General features: G+C 44.5%; 1 protein-coding gene across 4 annotated transcripts in view; it reads left to right on the top strand.

Annotated features, from left to right (window-relative positions):
- PLEKHA7 (pleckstrin homology domain containing A7) overlaps nt 1-20,359 on the top strand; it is a 210,080-nt gene that overhangs the window by 59,179 nt on the left and 130,542 nt on the right. The gene's annotated exons all lie outside the window — the stretch shown is intronic.

The following is a 20,359-nucleotide window of genomic DNA, read 5'->3' as shown; positions in this document are numbered from 1 at the left end:
CCTTTGATTCCCAGCAGTGGTCTGTCCACACACTTTCCTGCCATGGGTGGAGGCAGGGACTGCGCCAGGCATGTGTGATTGCGGTTTGACAGCTTGAGGTCTGTGCTGTCCTTAGTGGTAGTCACTAGCCATGTGTGGCTTTTGAGCACTTGGGATTCGGTTAGTCTGGATTGAGATGTGCTGTGAATGTGAAATAACAGATTTAGAAGATTTAATACTAAAAACGGAATGTAAAATGTATCAATAGCAACTTTTATACTGATTCCATGTTGAAATGATCATATTTTGGATATATCGAGTTAAAATTAATTTCACTGGTTTCTTTTACCCTTTTTCATGTGACTCCTGGAAAGTGTGCAGTTGCAGATGTGGCTTATGTTATATTTCATCACAGTGCTGCTTTAGGTTTTAAGTCAGTCTTGGAAGCCAGTTCAAAAGTTTACAGTGTTTACTTGTTTGCAAATTCGAAGGGTAGGTTTTACATTTGCAAAAGGGCACACTTTGCATTTGCAAATTCAAAGCCTAGGTTTTACATCCAGGACAGTTATTCTGCATCATTGAACTCAACCTTGAATGTTTGCAGTGCTGCTTATTATCATGGTGTTTTTTTAAAAGCAGGAATTTCATGAAATTCTTTCTGAAGGGCATCTGTGGCTTATCTACTGTTTTAAAAGAGAGTCTCCCAGCACTTCTAGGAGGGGCAAGCAAAAATCCTAAGTGGAGAAATTGCTGTGCTTAGATTGGATTTTTATTGCAAAGCTGCAAAGCCCAGAAGACACCAGTTTACAGTGGACACTGCAATTCATTTCTAACTGTGGACTGGAAATGAAACTGCTATGAAATAGTAATGAGAGCTCTGCTTACCCTTTTTTCTTGACATTTTTTTTTTCTTATCATTTTTGGCCTCTCCTTCGCCCTCTGCCTTCTCTCTCCCCTGATGTTGTTTCGAGATTACAGTGTGTGAGGTCCAGCCAGGCACTCACATGGCGAGGTTGAGCAAGGCAGATTTAGCTCCCAAGTAATAGGCAAGTGGGAGTGGGCACTGGCTGTTCATGGAAAAAGAGACCTGGCTCTGAGGGGGTCTGCTGGTGGTATATGGGTTCCTGACTTCTTGTAGGAAAAATTTCACAATATGGGTCCAGGTGAAGGTTAAAGCCTTCATTAAAGCCAGGGACAATGAAACAAGGGAAGGCCGGGGAAATGAGCCCAGGCTGGTCTTCTTTGAAGTCAGGGAAAAGGGGCCTTGGGTCAGGCTCAGGGGGTTTGCCTGGGACAAACTGCCACTGCCCATTGCTGCCCTGGTTGCAAGCCTCATGGAGTCCCGTAGCGTTTGAGAGATGCATGCCTGTGGGGGAAGGAGGAAGGGGGAAGGTGTGGGAGTGTTCCTGGGAGGGAGAGCATGCTGGGACTTTCCTTTTGAGGGGTGTTAAAGGCTGGGCATTTAGGGGAGGTCTTAGGGAAGGATCTCAATAGAAAATTCACCAGCTTTGCACTGATATACCAAAATGAGATTTATTATCTAAACTTCATCTGTTCTTCGGTGGATGGCAAATGGTATTGTTGGATTTCTGCCATCTATCTCCCTGAGTAGGATGACTTAAGCTGTTTACCCTCTGGTTGGGGAGGAGAAGTGCAACCATTTACTCTTAAGTATCATTGGTTTAGGGAAGATAGGATTCACTAGATGGTTGCAAAGTGCTGTTTAACTTTCTGTCTCAGTTTCCCTATTGCCGGAAGCCGGTCCATCCTTGCTGCTTGACACAGTCGCTGCAGGAAAGAAACATCTGCACAGCATATGTTTCAAGGGACCTGGTGTACATAGCATACTGTTCTTAATATGTTTGCTGCCCTTAGTGCTATGTGTTTTAACGAAGGTCACCTCTTTTTTTTTCTTTCTTTTTTTTTCCTCGGGTTAAAACACATAGTGCCAAGAAGGTGAGCAAACATATTAAGAACAGTATGCCATATATGCCAGGTCCCTTGAAACAGCAAGGATGGACCGGCTCCCGGCACCCTATTCCACTTGTCCTGGCTTACTAGCCTGCCTCGTGGTCACTGAATTTCTCCCAAAATGGCAGCATTCCTGGGAATCGAGAGCAGTTTTTTCATCTCTAAAGTGGCAGTGCTCAAATTCTCAGTTCTACCTCATGGTGGGATGAGAAATAAAGAGAAGCCAAAAGGCAGGGTGGATGTCAGGGGTTCAGAAATAGTCCATAGTAAAAGCCCAGCTGAAGGCCAAGCTTCCCCACCATTAACTGTTGCTGCTGCAGTCTCTCTTGTGGAGGCTTCAGATCTTTCTCCTGTTATAATGTAAGGGAATAGAATGTCTCTATGTAGTTAAAAAAGACACAGAGCCTGACCCCAATTTGAATTCCAGTTCTGCTACTTACAGGCTGTGTGATCTTGGGAAGTCTATTTGACCTCTCTGTGCCTCAGTTTCTTATCCTCTGGCTTGTGATAGAAGGCAGGCCCAGAGGGATAAGAGTGAAGGCCTAGGTGTTGCCAAGCTGGCTAGCCTGGGGAGCAAGAGGGAAGAAAAAAGGGATAAACAGTGGCCTTGAATGAGCTGCTTAATGAGAGTGACTTTTAAATGGGGTTAATAGAACCTGTTGTGAAGTTAATCATTCGAATACCTTAGAACAGTGCCTGGAACATAGTAAACACTTTGTGAATGTTGGATTTATTCAGTCGGCAATATTTGTTCCTTGTCTTCTGGGTGCTGTCCTAAGCACTTGGCAGAGCAGTGAACGAAGCAACAAAACTGCCTTGGAGAGAGGCACCTTTAATAGAGGAATTCAAGGTGTGTTTGTTAGTGATAATCATCAGAGTATGTGCCCTACCGTAGGGGTCTTTACGCAGTGCTGCTTTATTTTATCCATTGGGTTTTGATGATGAGATTCTAATTTTTAGAAAAGGGTTCTACTACTAAACAAAACACAGCAAATACAAAACCTAGCCCACCTGACTCTTCACCGTGTGACTTTGGGCAAATGATACTAACTCTCCGTAGCTTCATTTCCTCAGGTCAAAAAAGAAGTGCATAAATAATATCTCGTTCAAAGGAGAGTGTGACTATAAATGTTATGTTAAATGAGAGAATGTCTGTAAAGCTCTTAGATATGCTTGACTCCTAGTAAGTGTTTTGTAAACGTTAGCTTTTATTGCCGTCGCTTCTAGTTGTAGAGATTCTCTACATCAGTGCTTTTAAGTTAAAAGCTCCCCAGCCTGGTGGAAGGGGAAACGGAATCATTTCTCCTGTTGTGCACCTCTCCGTGGGCTAGACTGTTGATGAGTGCCTTGGAAACCATCTTCTTTTTTAGAGAAAAACAACGGAGAGCCGGACTTTCAATAGAGCTGCCCAAAGATGGAGTCATTTTCCTTGCGAGGTAGTGCGTCCTTCATCATTGAGGGTGTCCAAGTGGCCTGCAGAGGTGTTGTAAAGGGAAGGGCCTGGGTTTGTGGTGGTGAGGATTGCTTTTAGCTGTGAGATTCTGGAGCCTCTGTTTGGTCATCAGCATTTGATTGAACTGGGCAAGGAGACCCTAGGGAATGGCACCCTAACAACCCCCCACCATGGGGCACCCATGTGTAAAGCGCAGCTGGTGACCTCAGGTGCTTGCTGCCCCACCCAGCCAAGTGGGGCACTCACTTTGACATTGCCTCTAAAACGCTCCTTCTCCCCAGTGTAGTTATTTCTTGGAGGCGGGCACTGGGCTTGAGTTAGAGAGAGGCATGTCACTCCTTCATCACATTGTTTATCCAGAGTCAGGGCACTTGGGTGCTGGTGCCACACTCATCCTTACACCCCTTCTCGGGGATGGAGTGGACTGAAATGAATCCAGAGGGAGGTGGCTGGTGGAGGAGCCTGCAGCCACGGCCAGCTATTAATTATGGTCCCACTCACTCCTCCAGCTTCATTTGCCACCTGGACTTGCCTGCGGGACGTGAAAAAGCAAAGGCACTGTGTTTGCTAGATTTATTTGCTCTTTTTTTTTTTAAAAAAATGATAATTATCTTAAAAACAAATAACATCCTGGTATTGGCAGGGAATTTAGTTGCTTTTAAAAGAACTATTTCCTGAGCATTTACTAGCCTGGAGCACCTGCTGGCCACCAGAGGGCAGAAGAGATGAGGTGTTGCTTCCCCTTTCCCCAGAATAGCTCAGTTCTTCCATTCCCGTAAAGTGCCTACTATGTGCCGGACACTGTGCGAGGGCCTAGAGATACAGGGCTGAGAATAAGACACAGTGGTCCTTCTCCTCCTAGAACAGTGGTTCTCAACCTTTTGGCCCTTTAAATACAGTTCCTGGAGAACCAAGATGGCGGCATAGGTTAACTCCGGAGTTTGCTGCTTTGAACAACCACTTCAAAAGTGAAACTAAAAGACAGAACGGACATCACCAAGAACCACAGGAACGCTGGCTGAGTGGAAGTCCTACAACTAGGAGGAAAGAGAAACGCATACGGACACTCAGAGGAGGCGCAGTGCTGAAGTCAGATTCTGAGGTGCGGAGTGTGCGGAGCGGGCTGGCGGCGGAGGGCGCGGTTGGCGTTTTCAATCGGGAGGGAGTCGCAGACTCTGAGCTCCAGATACGGGCGAGTCTCTAGGGACCCAGACTCAAACGGGAGAAGCGGGACTGTCTGGCTTCGGTCAGAGCGAGTGCAGCTTTCTCTCCGAACTTTGCAGCGGGTGCTGGGACTCAGAGAGGCGGAGCCCCTGGGGACAGGACTGAGAGCCTCCATAACTGCTCTCTCCGGCCCACCCTGTTGATCCTGTGCGACTCGCCCCGCCCAAGCCCTGCACAGAGGCATTTGCCGGATAGCCTCAGGCAAAGGCTAGATTAGCACCTCCCTAGAGGACAGAAGTTCTCTCACTGCTGACACAGCTGATTCTCATAGCCAATTGGCCTGGAGGTCAAACCCTCCCTGGTATTAGCTACAACAAGGTTTAACTATAAGACTGCGAACAAAGACCACTAGGGGGTGCGCCAAGGAAGCATAACAAAATGCGGAGACAAAGAAACAGGACAAAATTGTCAATGGAAGATATAGAGTTCAGAACCACACTTTTAAGGTCTCTCAAGAACTGTTTAGAAGCCGCCGATAAACTTAATGAGATCTACAAGAAAACTAATGAGACCCTCGATGTTATATTGGGGAACCAACTAGAAATTAAGCATACACTGACTGAAATAAAGAATATTATACAGACTCCCGACAGCAGGCCAGAGGAGCGCAAGAATCAAGTCAATGATTTGAAATGCGAAGAAGCAAAAAACACCCAACTGGAAAAGCAAAATGAAAAAAGAATCCAAAAATGCGAGAATAGTGTAAGGAGCCTCTGGGACAGCTTCAAGCGTACCAACATCAGAATTATAGGGGTGCCAGAAGATGAGAGAGAGCAAGATATTGGAAACCTATTTGAAGAAATAATGACAGAAAACTTCCCCCACCTGGTGAAAGAAATGGACTTACAGGTCCAAGAAGCGCGGAGAACCCCAAACAAAAGGAATCCAAAGCGGACCACACCAAGACACATCATAATTAAAATGCCAAGAGCAAAAGATAAAGAGAGACTCTTAAAAACAGCAAGAGAAAGAAACTCAGTTACCTACAAGGGAATACCCATACGACTGTCAGCTGATTTCTCAACAGAAACTTTGCAGGCCAGAAGGGAGTGGCAAGAAATATTCAAAGTGATGAATACCAAGAACCTACAACCAAGATTACTTTATCCAGCAAAGCTATCATTCAGAATTGAAGGTCAGATAAAGAGCTTCACAGATAAGGAAAAGCTAAAGGAGTTCATCACCACCAAACCAGGATTATATGAAATGCTGAAAGGTATCCTTTAAGAAGAGGAAGAGGAAGAAAAAGGTAAAGATACAAATTATGAACAACAAATATGCATCTATCAACAAGTGAATCTAAGAATCAAGTGAATAAATAATCTGATGAACAGAATGAACTGGTGATTATAATAGAATCAGGGACATAGAAAGGGAATGGACTGACTATTCTTGGGGGGGAAAGGGGTGTGGGAGATGCGGAAAGAGACTGGACAAAAATCGTGCACCTATGGATGAGGACAGTGGGTGGGGAGTGAGGGCGGAGGGTGGGGTGGGAACCGGGAGGAGGGGAGTTATGGGGGGGAAAAAAGAGGAACAAATGTAATAATCTGAACAATAAAGATTTAATTAAAATTAAAAAAAATAAAATAAAAAAAAAATAAATACAGTTCCTCATGTTGTGACCCAACCATAAAATTATTTTCCTTGCTACTTCATCACTGTAATGTTGCTACTGTTATGAATCATAATGTAAATATCTGATATGCAGGATGGTCTTAGGCTACCCCTGTGAAAGGGTTGTTCGACCACCAAAGGGGTCGCGACCCACAGATTGAGAACCGCTGTCCTAGAAGCTTTAGCCCAGATGGGAAGACGCATGTTGAGTAAGTGACTTTAGGGTCCTGATTGGTTGTGAAGGGGAGACAGACCCACACAGACTGCATGGTGGTCCTTCCCGACCCTTCTTGCCCAGCCCCCAGTGGCCATGGCTTTGGTTTGGCAAACCCGGCACCATTGTCGGGTCTCCTGGGTTTCTGGCTCGCTTCCTGTGGGCTGTCTGGGTCTCATCAGATCCTGGATGTCAGGGACATGTAACTGGTCTTTGTCACCTTGTCCTGGTCGATGAATCTCTGCCCAGCAGCTCAGGGAAATCCCCAGCCCTTTCACCCCACACACGTCTCTGTGCCAGGGCAGCCTTTCCCCGTTCATAATCTTCGCAGCAAACCAGGAATCCTCTGGCTCGTGACGGAAGGCAGGCCCAGAGGGATGAGTGACGGGCCTAGGTGTTGCCAAGCTGGCTAGCCTGGGGAGCAGGAGGGAAGAAAGAAGGGATAAACAGTGGCCTTGAGTGAGCTGCTTTATGAGAGGGACTTTAAAAAAAAAATTCCAGTTTTTTAGAGCAGTTTTAAGTCCACATCAAAACTGAGCAGAAGGTGAGGAGATTTCCCACATAACCTACCCCCACTTAGACACAACCTCCCCCATTTGGACACATATATAATGACTTTTAGATGGTTTTGCAGGGTTTTCAACCTAGATTTTGTGACTCTTCTATGCTCTGCAGTGTTTCCTAAACTTTAGGCATTCCTTCCACCTCTGCATTTTTTCAGGAGCCATGTGGTATTTTTCTTTAACTTGACTCACTTAAAAAAACCCCACTAAGGTGATTTAAAAAAAGATTTTTATATTCATTTTTACTAACCTGCATAGCTCTTATCTACATTATAGGTAACTATTATTCATGGCAGTTATCTTTTTCAAGTGTTCTTGCCACACTGCCGTCTTGGGCACCCTCCGGCATCTGCTCCATTCTTAGGGAGGCTCTGCCTGTGAAGTTCATGAATGGACTTGCAGGAGGTCCTCGAGTCCCCTAAAAATGTCCAGTATTGTGTTTATGTATTTGTGTTTTTTTCCTTGGGGAGACAGTTTTCATCCTATAAAGGGGGCCAGGGCTAAAAAAGAAGAGCCACAATTTGCAGTTCTTGGAATTATGTCTTATAATTATTTACGAAGATTTCATCTCCCTGGGAAGAGGGATGGAGTTTTCTACCACATATGGACTTTTTACTCATAGAGCATTTTTATAAAATGAGGTGCAGAGAAATTGCAAATTGAAGGGGGGGGAGGGAAAGGCAATGGCCTCTCCCACATCTCCTCATCTCTATTCTGCTTTAACCTTCATGTGGACGTTTAATTCATCATAAGAGGAGAGCAACTTTTCTGATCCAGAAATTGTGTTGTATGGTCTGATGAAGGATTTGTACGTATGTGTTGTCCCTTTCAAAAGTACAAAAGGAGAATGCCAGTTATATATTTAATGAGTTGCCTGCTAAACAGAGACAGTTGGGGGGGAAAGGCGGTGGAAGTGGTGGGAACACCTGTCCAGGAATATCCAGAATGTAGGTTCACTATAAATATAGGTCAGTGAATGTTTCAGAGAAAAATGAGCAAAAGGAGAACTGCTTGTTAGGGCAGAACTATAACATGATAAAGTGGCTCTGGTGGGAAAGCGGGACTGTAGATCACACAAATCACACGGAATGTTCTGCTTGGATAAAATTGGAGCAGCCATGTGTCTTTCTCTGCTTTCGGGGTAGCACACTGGGCAGGGACACTCAGGGCACTCTGTTAATTCTTTCCAGCTCAGCCCCTTAGCCTTAGAAAGAGTATTAATAAGTCTCTATTTGTATCCTGCTTCCTTTCACCGAAGCTTCACGAACCCTAGATGCAATGATAAGATTGAACTAGGGTTTGAAATCAGGACTAGGGAAAGGAAAAGAGGAAGGAGACAAACCCAGGAGAATGGGGAGAATCTATATATATAAAAGCCTAAGTGACCATACGACCAGTCACTATGATGCACATTGACCACCAGGGGCAGATGCTCAATGCAGGAGCTGCCCCCTGGTGGTCAGTGCATTCCCACAGCCAACCTCCCATGGTCCCTCCCGCTGGCTGGCCAACCTCCCACAGTCCCTCCCCCCAGACTGGGGGAGACAGCCTGATTGGCCCTGATCACCGGCCAGGCCGAGGGACCCCATCTGTGCACAAATTTGTGCACTGGGCCTCTAGTAGATATATACATGCACTATTGCTGAGCTTCCCGTTTGACTTGGAGCTTCCTGGCAGCAAAATCAAAAAGAGAACAGAGTAGGTTTTCTGGATTTTACTGTTAGAGAAGAAAAACATTCCAGTCCAGTGATGGCGAACCCTTTGAGCTCGGCGTGTCAGCATTTTGAAAAACCCTAACTTAACTCTGGTGCCGTGTCACATATAGAAATTTTTTGATCTTTGCAACCATAGTAAAACAAAGACTTATATTTTTGGTATTTATTTTATATATTTAAATGCCATTTAACAAAGAAAAATCAACCAAAAAAATGAGCTCGCATGTCACCTCCGACACGCGTGTCATAGGTTCACCATCACTGTTCTAGTCATTAGGAGGAAGCTAAAGTGCTTTCTAGTTTGGTCCTTTAAGTTAAAGTTCTTATATAGCGCCCCCTGTAGGTGTGGAGAACAAAGTCCTCTTCAGCTTTCTTTGTCCTATGAAGCCCTCATCATCCTGCATCTCCTCAGACTGGGCCAGTTTCCTCATTTTAGGTGGCATATTGCAGATGGCCACGCATGTCTCCTTTGTAGGACTTATCACGGATGTGCATGTGCATCTACTCAGGAGATCATTTTGAAAGCTCGTCTTCTCCACTAGATTATAAGTCTCAGGAGGGCAGGGTCGTTTGAACAAATAAATAAGGCAGAAGCAGCCGGGGATTTTATGTGATTCTTGTAGCACTCTCACAGACAATGAGGTCCTTCAGGGGTACAAACTGGGTCTTGTCCACCTTGAACCCCATGGTTCTTGGGATATCTCCAAGTTCATTTTACTCCACTGTACCCTTCAGAAGTTGTTAATAATAATCATAACAACTCCAGTGTCTGTGCACCTGCTCTAAGTCCAATCCTGCAGTCGGCCCTTGGTACGAGTAGCTGCTGGTCCTTCCCGATGAGGGAGCTGAGGCTGGGGGAGGGAAACGGCTTGCTCAAGGTCAAGGTCACGGAGCTGGTGAGAGTCGGAACGCAGGTCTGCCTGACTCCGGAGCGCATGCTCTTTCCTTGGTGCCTGTGGTGTCTGAACCTGAGCCACAAGTGTCTGTGTGAATTATGGCTTATCTCTTGGCAATTAGAGCCGCGCAGCAAGGGTATTCCTGGCACAGGCCGTGGCTGCTTTCTGACAGCTGTTACATTCCGAGGGAAGAAAGCCCACACCTGGGGTTGGCCCAGGCAGTCTCAGAACTCACTTCCCCTGTGTTTTGCACACAGAGAATGTGTTTATTGCTCTTGTCCCACTGTATCCTGACGTGCAGGCGTATGAAAGTTGAATATCATTTTCATAAAAGTCACTAGGGAGAAAGGGAGAAGAGACCCAATTCTGTCGTCTCAAGGAATAATTGGATTTGCCCAGTGACTGGGGGAGTGGGGGGGGAGTCGTGGCAACATGCCAGGAAGTACTTTGATGGTGCATTTGATTCCGAATTTGTCAGGCGTGTATTTTTAATTACTTTGTGCCTGCTGTCATTATTTTAATAGAGACCTAATATTTAGAATGGGATTTATAATTATATTAAACTTTCTCTATTCAGCAAGACCGGCAAATGGGATAGTCCCATGGCTCAGTGTTGCCACCTACCGGGTACTGCCTGGAGTGTCAGTCTTCAAAGGATAAGAAGGCAACGAAACACATTTCAAACTGCAGCCAGGCATAATTTGATCTGTCTGTTCTTCCGGAAGGTTGCAAGTCCTCAGGGTGAGCATCATAAGCATCTGTCATCACTGCTTGCTCCAGAGCGCCAAGATATTGGTTCCAGTGACTTCTGGTGATGGAAAATGCTAGTCAGAAATACCACTTTTCCTTTGCTCCCTTGAGAATGAGCCTCTCAAAAGCATTTGCTGCCTACACACGGGGAGCTGAATAATTGCTGCATTCAGGTTTATGTTAGAGTGTTCCGGAAGAAGGCACTTAAGGGGCTATTTGTAAATGTGATAAGGCTTTGGTTCTATCTTTGGCCCACGAGTCTCAGTAAGGATTTTGGCTCCTGTCAGTGATTTAGAAAACCTAGTCATTTTATTTCTCTAAAATTGTATTCCCGAACTGCTGGCCATTTCATATTCTAAGCTTGCCTCTGCATGTCGAAGGACACCTGCGAAGAGCAGTGGGCTCTGGCACACCTGGACCTCCCCACCCCAGGAAAGGGCTGGCAGGCCCCAGCTTTGTTTGGGGATAGATTTCCATTGGGTCATATTCCGATTTCCTTCCGTGGCTTTGACAAGTCTGATTTGGAAGATGAAGTAGCACAGTTATTGAACTGGCATCCTGTCGTTCCTGGTTTGTACAGTAAGAACCTCAAAATCATCCACACACAGGTAGGAGATAAGATTTTACCCACTTTCCCTATAAATTATTACTTAGGAAATTTGGGACAGAAAAATATGAAAAATGAAGGTGCTAGTTATTACTATACTCTTTCTTTTTTTAAAAAAATATAGGAGATCAAAAAATTAAAGTGTTTTACTATTATTTAGGGTATTTCTTCCAATTAATATCCATAATAAAAAACCTTTATTGATTAGATGGATCTGGAAGTTTCATATACAGGAATGCCAAGACTGTGTTTTATCCTAGTCCACAATGGATTCGAGGTAGCTTATGGGATAGGGATAAAAAATAAAAAAAGAAATAAAACAATCAGCACCAGCAAGAGGATACATTATGTTAGGAGTGAAGCCTAAGGGGACAAGGAGAATGAGAACAGCCTGGTACTATTTCTGTTAAGCTGAAAAGCCGTTTCATTGGACAAGTTGATGTAGCCATTTTTTTAAAGCCCCTTGGAAGCTGTTCTCGGGTTTGGAAAGCTTTGTGTAAACACGGCTGCTTCATGTTCCTGACATTTCAGCTAAACTTTAAATAAAAATTGCCTCTTCTCCCCCCCCTCCCCCCCCCCCCCCAACCTCTACCTGACCTCCAGCACACACCCTTTTCCTCAGAGCCAAGGAGGTGTCAATACAAAAAGTATTTTATCAAGCGAGGTTGCTATTTTTTGGGAAAGGTTGCAGCCTGGACGCCAGCCGAGCATTTGGGGAGCCTGAATGTGGGAGGCTTATTTTGGAAACCCTTTCATTATCATTGCTCCGTGAGTGGTTCCAGGGACTCACACCAGAGAGGCTCTGATGATAGGGGGACTGAGAAAAGGAGTGTTGAGTGGAAGAGCTGGGCAGAAGTCCCCTTCTCACAAGCTGGCAGGATGTCCGATAACCTCCCTTCTGTGGTTGCTATTTCCAGCCTCTCCTCCAGGCCCTCCAGCCTCTGTGTTGCCTCCTGGAGACCTGGCATGCTGGAGGTCATCTTGAAAGAACGCTGCTCCCAGGGGCTCCCAGGAAGCTGGCTTAGAGGATGGGCTGGGACGCGGACTTTTCTGGACCACAGAGGGTGGGCTGGGCAGGGTGCTTAGCCTCAGGGCAAGTTGTAATCCTGTGTTGAGATGCGGTTCTGTTCTTGCTGGTTATAGCTAACCAGAGGGCGTCTTCCTTCCCAACCCCTAACACACCTACACTAAGTAAGGATCACTACATAGGATCACGTGATGGTGAGCTACTACTGATTACATCTCCAGCCCTGACCTCTCCCCTGAGTGGAGACTGCCACAGCTCACTGCCTTCGGGACCTCTCCATTGGACGTCTAATAGACACTTCAAACCTAAGGTGTCCAAAACAGAGTTCTTTTAAAAAATAACTATGTTTTCATTGAATTTTTAAAGAAAGGGTAGAAGGGAGAGGGAGAAACATCGATGCATCAACATTGATCAGCTGCCTTCTGCACGCCCCCTACTGGAGATTGGGCCCACAACCCATGCATGTGCCCTGACCTGAATTGAATCTGTGACCTTGCCGTGTATGGGATGAAGCTCAACCAACTGAGCCACACCAGCCAGGGCCAAAACAGAGTTCTTGGCTCATTTTAATGCCTCCCTTCCCCTTGATTTGTTCTTTCCGCAGGCTTAATCATTTCAGGAAATTGCATGGGCACCCACTCTGTTGCTCACACCGAAAACTTGCGAGTCATCTTTGCTTTTTTTCTCTTCCCTTTACCCCAGTCATAAATAAATCCCATCAGGAAATCCTGTTGGCTCCGCCATCAAGACATTTTGCACAGCTGAATCCCCATCAGCATCGTCACTGTTGCCGTCTCGCCAGCCACCACCCTCTCTGGCCTCTTCTCCTGCAGCGGTCTCTTTACCTAGTCTCCCCACTTCTTTTTAAAGGCATTGCAGTCAGACCATCTGGGTTGGCATATTGGGTCCTCCACTTACTGTGACAGGCAAGTTACTTCTTTGCCTGGGTTTTGGCATCTCTAAAATCGGGATGGTAATAGTACTCATATCAAAAGTTTCCATGACGGTTAAAGGAAGTCATACATATCCAGTTCTCAGGATAGTTAAGAGCACATAGTTAGGCACTAAAGAAATATTAGGTTTTTATTTCTTGGCCCTAATCCTCAGCCCCCTTCGCCCCCCGCCCCCCCACCCCCCCACCCCTTAGAGTAGCCACAAAAGTCTTTTTAAAAAGCATATCAGATCATGGCTCTTCCATCGCAGTCTTTTCTTTTAAAACCTTCCATGGCTTCCTATGGCATTTGGAAGGGAATCTAAATTCTCACTAGGTATTACACGGCTCTACTTAATATTCGCTATCTCACTCCCGGCTTCACCTTTTACTGTCCTCTCCAATGGCCACTGAGTTCCAGCCTCACTGTCCTTCCTTTGCAGGAATGTACTTTGTTTGTTCCTACCTATTCTTGTGCCTAATATGTTCTTCCCCTAGGTCTCAGTTTAAATACATTAGTTTAACATCTAAGGCAGCTTCTATAAATACCCTGAAACCCCATATCATGCTATATGCCTGCTTTATTTTCTTCAGAACACACATCAATCGCTAAAATTGTGTGTTTACTGTCTGTATTTTTGTCCATGTCTCTTTTGCTTCTACTGTATGTCTTATGCCTACGATGCTTGACTTGTAGAAGGCCCTAATAAATGTTGATTCATTGAATGAATGAGAGCCACCATTTGTTTAGTACCTGCTATGCCTCATACACTTCATCTTCATCATACTGTGGGTAGATGTTTTTAACCCCATTTTAGAATTGAGAAAGCAGTGGCTCAGGGAAGAGAAAACGTATCCAAGGCCACCCAGCTGATAAGTGGGTAAGCCCAGATAAGTGGGTAAACTCAGGTCTGGTGGAGTCTATGAAGTTTTTAGTTTATATCTGTATAAGGCGAGACTAGACAGGTATCAAAAGCATATCATTTTTGCCCTAGCTGGTTTGGCTCAGTGGATAGAGCATCAGCCTGCGGACTGAAGGGTCCTGGGTTCGATTCCAGTCAAGGGCACATGCCTGGGTTGCAGGCTTGATCCCCAGTAGGAGGCATGCAGGAGGCAGCCAATCAATGATTCTCTCTCATCATTGAGTTTCTATCTCTCCCTCTCCCTTCCTCTCTGAAATCAATAAAAATAACTTTAAAAAACTATACCATTCTAATCCTTTTAAAAGAGACCAGTTTGCCCTGGCTGGGTGACTCAGTTGGTTGGAGTGCTGTCCCATACACCAAAGGTTGTGGTTAGGGTACATATGTAGGTTGTGGGTTCAATCCTCAGTCAGAGTGCTAATGGGAGGCCCCCATCAATGTCTCTCTTTCTTTTTCTCCCTTCCTCTCTCTCTAAGGTCAATAAAAACATATTCTCAGGTGAGGGTTTAAAAAAAAGGTTCTAGTTTTAGAGGACTTCCTGTGTGCTAAGTGGTGCCTTTACTTGTATTTTCCCTTTTCTGGCATTCTTCACACCCTGGTTTTGTTGTAATTTTGTTGAGATTTCATTTTGTTGCGTTTTCACAGGTGGTATCAAATGAATTCACTCTGCTACAATTATGAATTGATTTAAGCCTATTTGGGTGAGGCCTGCAGGAAGGTAAGGGAAGACAGGAGTGTTAGGTCCTCCTGGCCCTGTAGCTTTGAATATCTCACAGTGTGGGCTCCAGACACAAGCCGCTGAAACACCTGGGTGCTTGCTAAATGCAGGTTCCTGGGCTCACCCTAGGCTTCTGTTGTGAGAGTCTCTGGGGATGGACCCCTGGGCTCTGCTTTTTAAACAATCATCTGAAGTTTTTCTAATATTTTAATTAGAAATTTTAGGATGTCTGAAGATCACTGTTCATAGACGTGTGCTCTAGCTAATTGGGTGTTTTGTTCTTAAAAAAATTCTGTAACTCAATACAGGGGTGGGCAAAAAGTAGATTTACAGTTGTGAGTACGTGAAACACAGAGTTTATTCTTGTGTTATTATTTATTAATTATTGTGTTATTTATTATTATTGACCTACTTTTGCCTACCCTGTATATTTACTTATTATTCACTTTCTCAAAGCTTTCATTTGGGTGGCTTTTGGTCTCCGACTATGGAGCAAATAGGCTTTTTTCCCATCTTGATCCTGAAGTTCCAAGTCCCAGGCCCAAGTTGGTTTCCTTGGTCAGTGTGTTTGTATTTCCCATTGATGTGAAGCAGGTACCTCGTATCTGTCCCCAAGCTGTTGCCTGGCTGTGGAGGGCTGGCCTGCTCTCAGGTGGGCTGGATAGTTGTACAAGAGTGGACCTTCGGATGCATGTGGCCTGTTATTTTTAAAAATCATGTTTGTTCTTGCGACTTCCTTCCCAGAAATAATTCTGGATTCATCAAAATTCCTAGCCCTTGAAGTCTGTGCTTTCCTCCCTTCTGTTCACTCTAAACAAAGGCCCCATGTTTTAATAGACACCGTAACAGTAAAATTAGCTTTATTAGACTCTAGGTGGATTTAAATTGTAACCTAATGGCAGCTCTGGCTTGCCTGGAAGTCATGTGTTTTATTTTGAGCGGAGAATTTGGGAAGTTGCAATGTCTGGTAGGGGATTACATGATTATTGAATTAGAGTGGCCGCATCCCTCTTCCTTTGATCCTGCCCTGGTGGTTTTTGCCCATTGTGTTTTGAGAACCTGGATCCCCAGCTTGGAGTTTTTTGTTTGTTTGTTTGTTTGTTTGTTTGTTGTTTAAATATATTTTGTTGATTTTTTACAGAGAGGAAGGGAGAGGGATAGAGAGTTAGAAACATCGATGAGAGAGAAACATTGATCAGCTGCCTCCTGCACACCTTCTACTGGGGATGTGCTCGCAACCAAGGTACATGCCCTTGACTGGAATCGAACCCGGGACCTTTCAGTCCTCAGGTCGATGCTCCATCCACTGAGCCAAACCGGTTAGGGCCCCAGCTTGGAGTTTTAATCCCACCTGCCTTCTGTCCTTGACTTAGGAGTTCCTGAGTTATGCCCCTAGAGAAAGTCAGCACAGTTCTTTTTGTCACCTCAGCTCGCTCACCTGGTTTGTGAACACTCTAAGTTCTTGTAAAGCTTGAGATATGAGGCAAATTGCTGTTTACCAGCCTTGTGCCAAAGGACCCACAACTAACCAGTACACCCTCACCCTCCAAATCCCAGCATATATTTTCATTAAATAACACCCTACACAGAAATGATGCTATTCACTTTGTCTTAATGAAGCGAAACCAAGGTTTGGCTGCCTGCTGCCACAAAAGCCAAACTAGTGAGACAGGTGCTTGTGAAAAAGGAAAGAGGTTTATTCACGTGTCAGCCACCTGAGAAGATGGGGGACTCTTGTCACAAAGCCCATCTCAACATCTCAGTGCAGGTAGAGGTTTTTATAAGAAGGGAGAAGGAAAGCAGAACAAAGAAACCAAGGAGAGGGGGTTGAAAAGTTCTCTACACCCTGGCTGGTATGGGTCAACAATTAGAGTGTCTGTCCAAGCACCAAGGGGTCGTGGGTTCAATTCCTGGTCAAGAGCACGTACCTGGGTTGCAGGTTCAATCCCTGGCCTTGGTCGGGATGCATGCAGGAGGCAATCAATTGATATGTCTCTCTCATATTGATCTCTCCCTCTTCCCCTCCCCTCCTCCTCCCCTCCCTCCCCCTCCCCTCCCCCTCCTTCTCCTTTCCACTTTCTCTGAAAAGCAATGGAAAAAATATCCTTGATGCGGATTAAAAAAACAAAAAAAAAAATAAACTAAAAAGTTCTCTACATGTAGGCTAGTATAGGCGAGCATAGTCCATTCTAATAATGATCTCAAAACTGGTTAAGTGATGGTCTGGTGTGCATCATCCTGGTCTTCATCATCCTGGTTCTACGTCATTCTGGTTCTATGGTTGAAGGTCAGCAAATCTCCCAGAACTGGGGTGACTGAAGGTTGGAGTCTATATCTTCTGAAACTAGTTCCTAGGATTCTTATACAAACATGCTGTTTATCTATAAGCTACGTATTTGTCAGAGTCAGCATTTACAGAAACAGTGTCAAAAGAATAGTGGGGTAGGTTACAGTTTCCCATTGTTATATTAGTGCTTTTGTATCTACCCCCTTAAAAGAAAAGTAGAGCCTTTATTAATAAGGCTATTTTCCTCAGAGGGAAATGGAGGCACAGATTGTCCAACTAGTTACTGGCTGAGCCCAGTTTGATTTATGGCCTATTCTTTTTCTGCTGGTCCTTGTGGTCCTTGCCAATGTGCTTGGTGGCACTACCAGGTCTTGAAAAGCAGGTTGAATAGTTTCTTCAACCTCCTTAGGACCAAGGGTATATGCCTTACATGTTCTCAGCTTATTAAGAATATTTGGTAGAGAGTTTCAGAGGTAGGGGACAGATCCATTAGCTGATGGTCATGGCTGCTTCATTTCAGACCCTTTAGTCTAAGCTGCTAAGCATTATTATAAGCACAGCCCAGGAGGTAAATGTAAAAATAATTTTCTTGCCAGTTTTCCTGCATGGTTTCCTAGCGACGATGTAAAGCCTGTCCTTGGATGTTGGGGCACCAACTGGGACAGTATCAGAGCTTGCAGAAGGTAGTGATATGAAGGGCATGGTCAGAGTCACCCCTTTTGAAGTCAAGACAGTTTCTTTTTATTTTTTGGAGATTTTTTTAACCCACTTATTTTAAAATACATATTTAAATATATTTCTTTATTGATTTCAGAGAGAGAGATGGAGAGATAGAAACATCAATGATAAGTCAGAATCATTGATTGGCTGCCTCCTGCACGCCCCCTACTGGGGATCGAGTCCACAACCCAGGCATGTACCCTCATCAGGAATCAGACCATGACCTCCTGGATCATAGGTTGACACTCAACCACTGAGCCATGCTGGCCAGGCTAACCCACTTATTTTTAGGCAGCATTTATTTTCTCATGACTAAGCTAATATATGTTTATTGTCAGACAACTTGAAAATCCCAAGGGAGGAAATAAAAATCCAACATTGTTAACATTTTGGTAACTATCCATCTGGTAATCTTTTTTTTCTTTCTTTCTTTTTTTTTTTTACTTTTTCATACAGTGATTAGGTTCTAAATTCAGAATGTGGGGGGCGGGGAGGGGGGGGGAATCTCATTAAGTCAAAATTATCCCAAACCACCACGGACAGTCATTTTTATGCACTCTAAAGTTTGGAAACCATTGAACTTACTAGACTCAAGGAAAGAACAACAGAAAAATCTATATGAAATGAAAAGTCTTGGGGGAAAACCAATCCACCTGTAAGATTAATGGTGAGTAGGTGGTAAAGAATTGAACTCTTTTTCTGCCTGCCGGTAAGGTTTATTTCATTCTGTTTTAATATTGAGCTTCTATAACTTTAATATGGGTTAATAGATTTATTTGTGAGGATGACATATCACAGTGGCATCATGTTTTGCTCTAGGGCAGTGGTCGGCAAACTGCAGCTCGCGAGCTACATGCGGCTCTTTGGCCCCTTGAGTGTGGCTCTTCCACAAAATACCGACTTCAGTGCATGGGCCACAAAGTTTCAATCGCACTGCACGTGCGTGCCCACACGTGGTATTTTGTGGAAGAGCCACACTCAAGGGCCCAAAGAGCCGCATGTGGCTCATGAGCCGCAGTTTGCCGACCACTGCTCTAGGGGGTAGGCTCTGCGTCAACCAGTAAGAAAAAGGAACACGGCAACTCCATCATAGGTGCTTAAACCGTCCCCCCAACATACACACTCATGCACACACAATTGGAATCACTTGTTTTGTAACCTTGGTTTTTGTTTTATTCAATATAGTGAATATCCTATATATCATTTTTAAAGTTGCATATATTCCACTGTAACCAATCTCATTTTAGGTAGAGAAACAGGTTATTTTCAGTTACCTGCTGTTATAAAAATGGTGACGTGAACATCCTTGTGGATAAATCTTTGTGTTCATCCGTACTTATGTTTGAGGATAAATTCCTCCATGTGGAATCAGTGGTTCAAAGGAGATGAACATTTTTAAGGCTTTTAATTCATATTGCTAAATTGTCCCCAGGAACTGTGTATGCTTCCTTCAAATTGTCTGTTTCCCAGCAACACTGGACATTATCATTCAAAGGAATCTTCCACAGCATGTCTTTTTTTTTTTTTTATGATGACCCCGGGTTTCTGTTCATTGTCTGGCCAATTTATCCTGTAAAGAATAAAAGAAAGGAGGCTAGAGATAAGTGCTGGTGGCCAGGGGTTCATGTGGGAGGGAGAGTGACCAATAACAGGAAAAGGATGAGCTTGGAAATCTTTAATTTATATTGTTTTTTGGGGGTTTTTTTTTTCTCTTGTCTCCAAGTTATCTTCATCAGACATCTAAAGACAGAATATTGCTTATATTTAGAGGGCATATGTAGTTTTATTTTATTTTTTAAAATATATTTTTATTGATTTCAGAGAAGAGAAAGAGAGATAGATGCATCAATGATGAGAGAGAATCATTGATTGGCTGCCTCCTGCATGCCCCCTACTTGGGGTGGAGCCCGAAACCTGGGCATGTGCCCTGACCTGGAATCGAACCATCCGTGACCTCCTGGTTCACAGGTCAACACTCAACCACTGAGCTATGCCGGACGGCAAGGCATATGTAGTTTTAAAAGCTTGTTCAATATTATAGTTTTTGATTTGGAAAATGATTTGATGGCTTGCCATAGATGCTATAGGATAGGATTGACATTTGTATATTTATCCAAAAGGGAGTATGGATTTTAAAAAACAAGTGGAGAAACACTGTTGTAACCCAACCCCTCGTTTTAGGTAGAGAAACTGAAACCAGAGAGGGGAAGGGATTTCTGTAGAGCCACACAGCAAACTGGTGATGGACTTGGAGCGAGAAGTGAAGTCTCCCCACTCCCTGTTCAGAGCCCTTCCATGGAGGTCGGAGAGCATGGTTCAGGGGAAAGGAGGTAAAAGGTATAAAGGCCTCTTTGGACAGACGTCCAGACTCTCTTCCAGGGCCGGGCAGCCTCCCCATGGCCCCTCCTGGACAAAGGCCCAGGTGTCTCCAGCATGGGGTTCCCTTCTGCCTGATCATCTCCATCTGTGAATGGAGTGAGCTTACACTTTAATAACAGGGTCTTTGTCTGAACTTTCCCTCCACTTGGATAACTTCTCTTCCCGCCTCAGCAGTTCAAGTGTCACTTCCTCAGAGAAGCCTTTCCAAGATAGTTTAGGGTCCCAGTGTGCATTCTTACAGCACTGCTTACCTCTAATACCCTTGTCATAATTATAATTACCTGGCTTTGTATTTACTATCTCCCTCTCCCTGACTAAACGCTCTATGAGTGTAGGAATGTTGTTTATCTTCTGTTCCTCCTGGCTCATGCGAAGCCTTAATAAA

This window comes from Myotis myotis, unplaced genomic scaffold (genome assembly GCF_014108235.1).
Source record: "Myotis myotis isolate mMyoMyo1 unplaced genomic scaffold, mMyoMyo1.p scaffold_m19_p_10, whole genome shotgun sequence".
NCBI lineage: Eukaryota > Metazoa > Chordata > Mammalia > Chiroptera > Vespertilionidae > Myotis > Myotis myotis.
The sequence above is the reverse complement of the archived record's forward strand: the minus strand, read 5'-3'. Positions and strand labels throughout refer to the sequence as shown.